We start from the raw sequence: 9,937 nt of genomic DNA on the forward strand, positions 1-9,937 counted from the left end.
AAAGTTTTTCAGCAACAGATGAGTGTGAGCAGTGTTGTTCTGAGAATAAAAATGTTCTAGGGCTTGCAGGATAGATCAGATGAAAAACATGGAGACAGAAAAAACAACTAGGCAACACACATCTTGCCAACAGAACCTTATCTAGATGACTGTCCTATGTACATCCCGGTATCCTCAGCTAACAAAATATTTTAAAACTTGATGACACACAAACATCGTACTTATCTGTTGGGACACTATGCCCACTTATCGTTTAATACGCTTACCTCCTAGTTTCACAAACAGTCTCTATAATATTTACATAAAGAGCCTGCGTAGTGTTTCCATTACTATAATTCTTTTACAACTACCTAAACACTACAGGTAATTCATTTTAGCAACTCAGTGAGAAATGAATAGTTTGGTCTGATTTTCTCAGCTGCTAAGTTTGATTTTGTAAGGATTGAAAGTAGTGAAATGCAGCCATGGAAAAAAAAACAGTCCATGCCCAAATTCTTTATTTTCAACACAGAGGAAAAGATTTGTGTCTCTGAAGATACGTGTACTTCACAGATTTGTCATGGTATGCTCTTTGGATCACAATGAAGTTTTATCTTAAAGCATAATCTATACAGCTCATGAACTAAAGCACACACTCTGGATGCAGATTAAAAAGAAAAACAATAACAACAAAAAAAGACAAGTTGCAATTTAAAAGGTCTGGGGTCTGGATCTCAAAATTTCAAAAATACTCCCAATCTGAGGCATCTGAGTTTATAAATCAGAAAACAATGTTACTAAAGTTTTATAGAATGATCATGACCCACTGCTTTTAATGGGAATGTATTTGTTCAGCTAAAAAAAATGTGAATTGCTAAAGCTTTATACGCTTAATTAAAATTACCTTTGTTTTGGGAATCTGCAAATACAAAAAAACTAGAAATTACTCCTGAAAATTATTAAATTTTTAAGAGCAAGCACTCAAAGGGTGTAGCTTGTATAATTTGCAAATTTTAAGCACATTTTATGCCAAGTTATTTCAGAGAGCCTGCAATGATGAACTATTTTAAATCTTCCCTTAATTTCTATTTCATGTGGTAGGACATGTGGGTGAGGAACTTCAGTAGAAAAGGACTTCATGAAGTTCATTTGCTGGTGGAAACTCTTGTCATGAGAGACTCAGAACAAAAAAAGGTATTTCCTTCAACAAGCAGATTTTTTCTGAATAATAATAATGGCAAACATTTATTAGAGCCTACTGTAGGCTAGGCATTACTTTAAACAATCTACATATGTTGTCTCATTTAATCCTCACCCTGTCTTCCAAGGTAGAAAACATTATTCTTGTTTTACAAGTTTAATTACCTCTTTTATAGACGAAGACACGGAGGCAAAGAGTTTAGTGGAGCTGGGATTCAAACTGATGGAGTCTCACTCCAGGATCCACGCTTCTAACCACTATATGTTTATAATAGCAGCTCCTGAAAACCCTATAAAAACAGATGCCATTAAATTATAAGCTTTCTAATTTTTTTAATCGTCTATTACATATCACTAATATGATCTCAAGTAATGATGAATCTAAATATAAAGACACTAAAACAAGGAAAACAAGATAGGCAAGAAAACTCCAGTCCATTTCAAAAGACCACATGCGTTTCCCTATTTGTTTTGCTTATAAGTGTGTACAAATTTGATCCAGAAAGGACATCAAAAAAATGGCAAACTGAGGGCCGAGAGTCAAAAATAAGATTTACTCTAAGAAGGACGCAGAGATAATCACAGATTCCTCATGGGAAAGGAAAACATGTAAAGAAGAGGAGAAAATAGAATACGAAAGAGTAAACGTTTTTTCTGATTAGGGCCGGATGGTAAGGATTTGGAGGCAGCAAGAGACAGCTTCATAAGGGAAGAAATTGTTCTCTAGATTCTTTAGTTTTCAAAATGAGTTTGAATAGGCCCAAGGATAGAGGTGGAATCTAATTGAGAAAAAGGTCAAATTGAGCTCTTACTGTGGGGGGAAGGATGCAAACTTAAGTGTCTGCTGCAAGAAAAACAAGCATGGAAAAGAATTAAAGGGAGGAGACAGAGCCAGAGCCACAGACCCAGAGTAGGGAAAAAGAAGAGTAAGTTAAGGTAAGCAGCAGACGGGGCAGAGTGGCCTGGAGAAACGCAAGGTCACACCCAGGCAGGTGTCCACCGGCGAAGAGGCAAGGGCCGGGCCCGGAGGGCAAACGCGGCAGGAGGAGTCCCCGAAACACCTTGCCCAGCAAGGCGGACACAAGCTCGGGCCCGCAAAAGGGCCTAGGAGGGTGGGGGCGGGAAGGGGTGGCAGAAGGTGGGCAGGGAAAGAGGATGAAGACACGCGGTGCACCTGTAGGCGGCCCCCGTGCCCACCTGACTCGCCCGCGGCTCCTCGAACCCTCCACACCGCCGGCCGCCCCCGAGACCCCACCTGACGCGCCCGCGGCAACCCCGATCCCACCTGCCGCGCCCGCGGTCCAACGTCCGCACCTGACGCGCCCGCGGCAACCCCGACCCCACCTGCCGCGCCCGAGGTCCAACGTCCGCACCTGCCGCGCCCGCGGTCCAATGTCCGCGACCGCGCCCGCTGCAACCCCGACCCCACCTGCCGCGCCCGCGGCAAACCCCTCCCCACCAGACGCGCCCGCGGTCCCCGGTCCCCACCTAACCCTCCCACGTGCCCCGTCCCCACCTGACGCCCCAGAGACCCCCCACGTCTTCACCTGACGCGCCCGGCGTCCCCGGTCTTCACCTGACTCGCCTGTGGCCAGCCGTCCCCACCTGACGCGCCCGCTGGTCCCCAGTCTTCACCTGACGCGTCCGCGGCACCCCTGTACCCACCTAGCGCGCCTGCGGCCCCCAGTCTTCACCTGACGCGCCCGCGGCCCCCCGTGCCCACCTGGCGCGCAGGCGACCTGGGCCCGCACCTGACAGCGTCGCGGCGATTATTGCCGGAAGTGGGCCGCGGACTCCCGGCGCGCCGCAGGGAAGCCCCGCCCCTGACCGCGCTGATTGGCCGGTGCGGATGCGCGTGGCAGTGTTGCTGCCGGGTCCTGACGCCAGCAGCGTGAGCCTGCGTAGTAGGCACCGCCCCTCTGTCCGCGCGTGTCCCGAGTGCAGGGCGTGGAGGCGTGGAGGCGCAGGGTGGGGCTTGAGTGGGCAGGGACGGACGGGGTCGGTGCCCGCGATCCCTGCGATCGCCGGGAGATGATAGTGAAGACCTGAGATTTAGGCCTGCGTGGCGGGGGACGATGCCGGTCCAGGTCTTCACGGGAGGACGCCGGCCAGGGCCTTCAGGGGTTCGCGTGTCTTGAAGACGCGCGTCCCCGAGGATGTGCGTGCCCGTGAGAGCATGCGCGTGCCCGCGTCGCGCGAGTCCCACAGAAGCCTGGGCAGCCCCGCGGCGCGTTTCCATCCTGCGGCCGTGTTTCCACCCGGCTGGGCGCCAAGCCTGGGGTGCCTGCACTCTCGGGCATCACTGCGCGCTCACACTCAGCATTCAGGCACAAGCACCTTCTCTTTATAAGAACAGTTTCGAATCTTGTCAGATCTTTCTAGAAGGTTGAAATGCCCTGGAGGAGCAGCGTGAATAGTTTTTTCCAATTAGGAAAAAAGAATGTGGGGCGGCTGGAGGGGGAGAGGCAGGCGTGGCCGAGAAGGCCAGGTGATTCCGGGAGCCGCAGCCCCGTGCCTCAGTTTCCCCCCAGAAACATGGAGGTGGCGGTGAGGTCTACAGGATTTCTATAAGAACAAATGAGTTAGCGTGTGCAAAACATTTAAAACAGCGTCTGGTGTGTAGCAAGCAAATATGAGTATTAGTCTTTTCCTTGTTAAAAATGTGTGCATCTACATTTGGTGCACATTACAGGAAGTGTATAGTATGGATTCATATTTTGGAAAAGTAATTTTAGAAGTTATTTCTGATGTGCTTATAATAGTGTTTCTTGACCACATGTTTTTAAATAATGTGAAGGCAATGAAGTAGGCAATATTGCTTGTACATCCCCAATTTAAACACCTGTGTGTCCCTCCCTCGCTCTCTCTTTTCTTCCTTTCCCTCTCTCTTTATTCCTTCCTTCATTCCTTTCAAGGTTGCAGATTATTCCATTATATAAATGTATGAATTTATTCTAATAGTCTCTATGACGTCTACGATGGGCTTTAGAATGTTTGCAATAGTTTGCTATTATAAATAATGCTCAGTAGCTCTGTGATTTAACTTGTGAAGGTGTATTTACAAATAAATCTATGATTGGATTGTTGTGTAAACCAAAAAGTGTCTGAGGCAGATCTCAATTGATTCAGAGGTTTATTTTGCCAAAATTGTGGACGTGCCTGGGGAAGAAGAAACACAGGTTACAGTAGGATTTATGGCCTGTACATTTTTCCAAATATTTAAAGGGAAAAGCACCAGCAGGAGAAAGAGGGGAGAGTAGGCTATGAGGCAAGCGGTCACATTCTTCTGAGGCTCTGATTAGAGTACAGCAAATCTAAATTTCACATGTGGAAAGACAGGTATGGGGGAGGGTTATGCATCTATCTCATACTCAGTAGATCTACATTTCACATAAGATAAAGTAAGCTTTAGGGAACAAAAGGCTGTGTGTGTGTGTGTGTGTGTGTGTGTGCTTTTCCTTTTGGCGTAGTAAGTTTGGAGGCCTGAGATTTTATTTTTCTTTCACTATTGGGTCAAGATTAACTGCATATGGGGTATTAGTAGAAATTGCCAAGCCAAGGCCCCACCACCACAATAGGGGACATAGTAATATTAAACTTAGCCCAGTTGGCCAGCATCCACACAATTCCTAGTGAAAGAATTCCTGTCTGGATGGTAAAGAGGTAAATAAACTGCGGAAACTCACAAAGCAACAAAAGAAGTCCACAGAATAAGAGCAGGAATTCAGAGAGATCCACAGAGTAACAGTAGGAATTCGCAGAGTAACATCAGAACCCATAATGTAATAGCAGAGCCTACAGAGTAACAGCAGGAACCCACAGAGTAACAGCAGGATTCCACAGAGTAATAGCAGGAACTCAAAGAGTAACAGCAGAAACCTACAGAACAGGATCAGGAACCCACAGAGTAACAGCAGGAGGCCATGCCGCAGCTCCGTCCAACGTGGGTCAGCATATGCATGGTCTTGGGTCTTCTTTGTGTGCTTTCTACCAGGCCTGGGCTTAACTCTGTGCTTGTGAAGAGTAACCCACTCAATGCCCTCTGAAATTTCACCGCTGGAGGAGGAGAAAAACCCCAGGGGGTGGGGAGAAACGCATTTGTAAACATGTGGTACAGCTGGAGATTGTGGAGAAGGCTTGGCATGGGGAAGCAGTGACCAGTAGGGAGGTGCCTCCTTAACCACAGAGATTTTTTGGCAATCAATTTGTTGGAAAATCATAGTTTAAAATTTTCTTTAAGTCAAACCTTACAGTATCTAAGGAGTTGGGGAAATGTAAGCCCATCATTACGGCCACTGTCCAGAGTTAGAGCTCCTCCTGGCAGGAAGATGGGAGAGTGCTGGTCACAGTGTACCAGGTGCCCCCTGCCTCACAGGGGCTTAGGGTGGTGGTGAGCACAGGGGCCTCACGCTTCTCCAGGGCACACCGCACAGTTGTCTCCTCTGACATTCCCAAATGCTGCACAGACAGGTGTAGTCCCTGACTCTCAGGACAATGTAGACTTGCTTTCCTTCCGGCACAGGGAATCCCTTCCTTCTTCCTGTTCCTACCTCTCTGAAGCATGTGGCGTCTGTTTAATCGGGTCTTTACACAACTTGGGAAGACCACGTCTGCTTTCCATGCAGTGATAATACTGTAATAAGAAAAAATGAACCAAGCCACCAAAACAAAACACGACCACCTGACGTGGAACTGGGAGGGCAACTCTCAGAGCTAATGCAGCAGCCAGGCACCACGACGGTGCCATGGGTACAAGGAGGAGGAGCCTGGTTTTCAGGAGATTGCCATCTGAACAGACCCAGGGTGGCAAATAACACAGTGAGAAAATGGGGCCATGAGTGCTGTAATTACCTACAGAATGTTTAGGCGGACTGGGAGAAAAACAATCCCCTCTTATAGAAACCAGTCGTGGAAGGTGCTGGAAGGTTGTACTAGCTGTGAGAGTCACAGGCCAGCAGGCAGCTATAGTGAACTCAGGCAAGCCGGTTTGCTTATTTATTTCAAATTCCTCAGTCTTAGGTCTCCTTATCTTTTAAATAAGGAGTTAGAATAGAATTTGGGGGCTGTTCACTCAGGCACCCATGGTGGCTGCCGCAGAAGGAGTGTGTGGTGCCAGGATGGGAAGGATAACATGGAGACTGTATGGCCATTGACGTTTGAAAGTCTCTGGTTGCTAAAAAGAAATCAATCTACAACAGGATTCATCCTGACAGCAGCCAGCAGGCAGCCTAGACCTGGCGCGCCACAGCTCCTTTAGGCTCTGAACCCCTCTCAGCTGAGCCTGGTAGATGCCAGCTGGCCGGCTGCAGCCCCTGAGTGGAGGTTAACTGTCCTAGCAATATACTAGGGCGGGCGCACAGCAGATGTGGGACCATCATCTGGATTCCTAGATGTGCAACTCCAAGTGAGCACATAACCTCCTGAGCTCCAGCTCTCACCTGAAAGCTGAGTTAGGCACACACAGGGGAAGGCAGAGGTGGGCCCAGGGCTGGGCTTCTGGTTCCTCTCCTCAAACTCTGCTGCTCCCTGCCCCTCTGCCATCCCTGCAAGTTCCTCACTGACCACGCCGGTCTCATATGTTCACTCTTCCTCCTGACCTCCTGGGGACTTCAGAAACCCAGGATCTTCAAAAAACATCTGTTATTTTAGGTTCAGGGCTACATGTACAGGTTTGTTACATACGTAAACTCATGTCTTGGGGGTTTGTTGTACAGATTATTTCATCACCCAGGTATTGGCCTAGTACCCAACAGATATTCTTTCTGATCCGCTCCCTCCTCCCACCCTCCCACCTCAAGTAGGCCCCAGTGTGTATTGTTCCCCTCTATGTGTCCATGTGTTCTCATAATTTAGGATATGAGGATAATGGCCTCCAGTTCCTTCTATGTTCCTGCAGAAAACAGGATCTTGTTCTTTTTTATGGCTGCATAGTATTCCACAGTGTATATGTAGCACTTTTCTATTTTATTTAGTCTATCATTGATGGGCAATAGGTTGATTTATTCCCTTTGCCATTGTGAACAGGGTGGTGTGGGCTTATGGTCCCAGCTACTCAGGAGGCTGAGGTGGGGCAGTTGCTTGAGCCCATGAGGCGGAGCTTGCAGTGAGCTGTGGATTGCAGTGCACATACACATGCATGCATCTTTATGGTCGAACAATTTATATTCCTCTGGGTATGTACCCAGTAATGGGATTGCTGAGTCGAATGGCAATTCTGCCTTTAGCTCTTTGAGAAGTCACCACACTGCCTTCCACAATGGTTGAACTAATTTACACTCCTGTCATCAGCGTATAAGTGTCCCTTTTCTCTGCAACCTTGCCAGCATCTGTTATTATTTGACTTTTTAGTAATAGCTGTTCTGACTGGTGTGAGATGGTGTCTTATCATGGTTTCAATTTGCATTTCTCTAATGATCAGTGATACTGAGCTTTCAAAAATGTGCTTGTTAGCCACATGTATGTCTTCTTTTGAAAAGTGTATGTTCATGTCCTTTGCCCACTTTTTAATGGGGTGGTTTGGTTTTTTTTTCCTTGTAAATTTAAGTTCCCTATAGATGCTGGATATTAGACCTTTGTCAAATACATAGTTTGCAAATATTTTCTCCCATTCCATAGATGATCTGTTTTCTCAGCTGATAGTTTCTTTTGCTGTCCAGAAGCTCTTAAGTTTAGTTGGATCCGATTTGTCAATTTTTGCTTTTGTTGCTATTGCTTTTGGTGTGTTCGTCATGAAATCTTTGCCCTTTCCTGTGTCCAGGATGGTATGGCCTAGGTTGTCTTCCAGGAAACTCAGCATCTTATGATTAGTTTCAGTTATTTAAATCTTAGCCCAGCCCTGCTCTCTACTAAAAAAGAAAAAGAAAAAGAAAAACTCACTTCCCCATGGAGACTGAAAGCCCTCTGAAGGCTGAGATGAAAGTCTTATACTTTTTGGAGCCTTGAATATCTACCTCTAATGGTGGAGAAGGAATGGAAAGAGAGGTGCAACAGACAGGCTGCAGATCTAGCTGGAAATGCACAATCCAAAGGGCACAATTTTTGCTGAAACGCCGGGAGGGGCCAAGGCCACAAAGTCATGTCAGATGTGGTATCAGTGTTTGCTCATCATGTTAATGGTTATTTCCATGGTGGCATGGCTTTTTTGTTTCTCTGTTGCCTTACATGAGATCCGAGCAATGAGATCACAGCCCAGGCAGGGATGGCAGAACTCAGACCCAGACCAAACTCCTGGCTGCAATTTGCTCATACAACAGATGGTGTCTGTCTCTGTTGTCATTTGAGCCTGGAATTCCTAGAGCTCTCTCCCTATGTCCACCAAATATGAGGCCACTGGTGGCGGGGTGTCCAGGCAGCAGGACCTCTCAGCTGGCCCTCAGACAGCCTCTGACTTCACTCACCCAGATCTCCTGCCCACCGTGACTGGAGGGGAGAGGCAGCTCTCTGGGGTCTCCTTCTAAGGGCATGAATCCCATTTACAAGAGCTCCTCTCCATGACCTCATCACCTCTCAAGACCCTGCCTCCTAACACTGTCATATGGGGATTAGGATTTCAACATCGGAATCTTAGAGGGGAACCAAACATTCAGACCCTGGCCACGGCCCAGGTAGCCAAGTGCATTATGTCCAGGGTGAGCTCTTCTGAAGAGGGGCAGGCGTGTGAGGTAGCCCTTATTTGTAGCGTTTGCTAATTTCTGTTATGTATAGACTCCAACCATGGCTAATTTCACACTGCCCATGAGACAACACTGAATGAGAAGCCGGGAAGGGGTGCACTTGGTCCACTCCCCCAAGCCGATTCCAGCCACCGCCAGCCCTGCACTGGGCCTGTGCCTGTTGTAAACTATGAGAGCTGTTGGTGTTTTCTGTTCATTAATGAGTCTTCATTCTAACACATCTTGAGAAGAATGTTTCCATGTGCCAGACTGTCCAGGAGTGGGAATTTTCCAAGTTTCCAGTTAGGGCCACTAGTTGTACAACTGATGACAACTTGCCACAGATGCCGCATCACCAGGGTTTCGGCAAAGAAGCTAGTAAACTGAAGATTGGAAAATTGCGTGTTAAACAGCATGGGTTTTTCCAAGCAGTTTTGTCAGCAGAAGTTTATTCCTTTTTGATTGAATTTAAAAATACAGAAAAAATAGAAAGGCAATATTTTCTAATGCAACTGGTCTTAGCAAACCATTATGGTGATATGCTGCACGTTCTGGAAAATTAATTTGGCATATAGATATAATATGATGAAATGGTTAATGGGCATTCTTCCAATAACTTCTGGGAGAAAAAGAAATTAAAGCCAATTCAACTAGCAGAGATCCTTACTAAGTTAGAAGAGAAAGTGGAATTGAATAAGTGAAGATGTCAACACAAATGATTCCTATCTTTTGGAGAAAAATGCCTGATGCACACATGGAAAAGGTAAAATCAGGACGTAGAAATTTAGCTTCTCTATTTAGGTGAGAACCTCCACTCCACCGGGAGGGCTGAAGATGGCAAGGGGGATGGACTCATGCCAACTGGGATCTGGATCTTCAGAACCAAGTTGGTGAAACAACTTGGCTTAAGGAATAAGTCGGTATAAAGGCCAAGGTTTATTTCGTATATCCCAGGCCAGGCTTGCCTGGACAGCCAAGTTCAGTGTCTCCGGCTAGTTGTAAATGAGGGAGGCACTTCCCAGCCTAGTAGCAGCCTCTTCTCTCTTTGCTAACCCACATTTTCCACTTCCCAGGTGTCTTGATCCACCTCTGTAGATAAGTGAAGC

At 46.9% G+C, this 9,937-nt stretch overlaps 1 protein-coding gene across 10 annotated transcripts in view; it reads right to left on the reverse strand.

Annotated features, from left to right (window-relative positions):
• FBXO25 (F-box protein 25) overlaps positions 1-3,098 on the reverse strand; it is a 65,172-nt gene extending 62,074 nt beyond the window's left edge. For 5 of the 10 annotated variants that reach the window (XM_033177922.1, XM_033177862.1, XM_033177914.1 and 2 more), the window contains exons 1-2: positions 2,845-3,000; positions 1,345-1,469 (exon numbers count right to left, since the gene is read on the reverse strand). The gene's annotated coding sequence lies outside the window, so the exon portion shown is untranslated. Of the gene's footprint in view, positions 1-1,344; positions 1,470-2,844 lie in introns of all 10 variants that reach the window. The other 5 variants (XM_033177870.1, XM_033177903.1, XM_033177932.1 and 2 more) reach the window with 4 other exon arrangements.
• Between the last annotated feature and the right edge of the window lie 6,839 nt (positions 3,099-9,937).

The sequence above is a fragment of the Trachypithecus francoisi genome, unplaced genomic scaffold, assembly GCF_009764315.1.
Source record: "Trachypithecus francoisi isolate TF-2019V2 unplaced genomic scaffold, Tfra_2.0 Contig01558, whole genome shotgun sequence".
In the NCBI taxonomy this organism is placed as follows: domain Eukaryota; kingdom Metazoa; phylum Chordata; class Mammalia; order Primates; family Cercopithecidae; genus Trachypithecus; species Trachypithecus francoisi.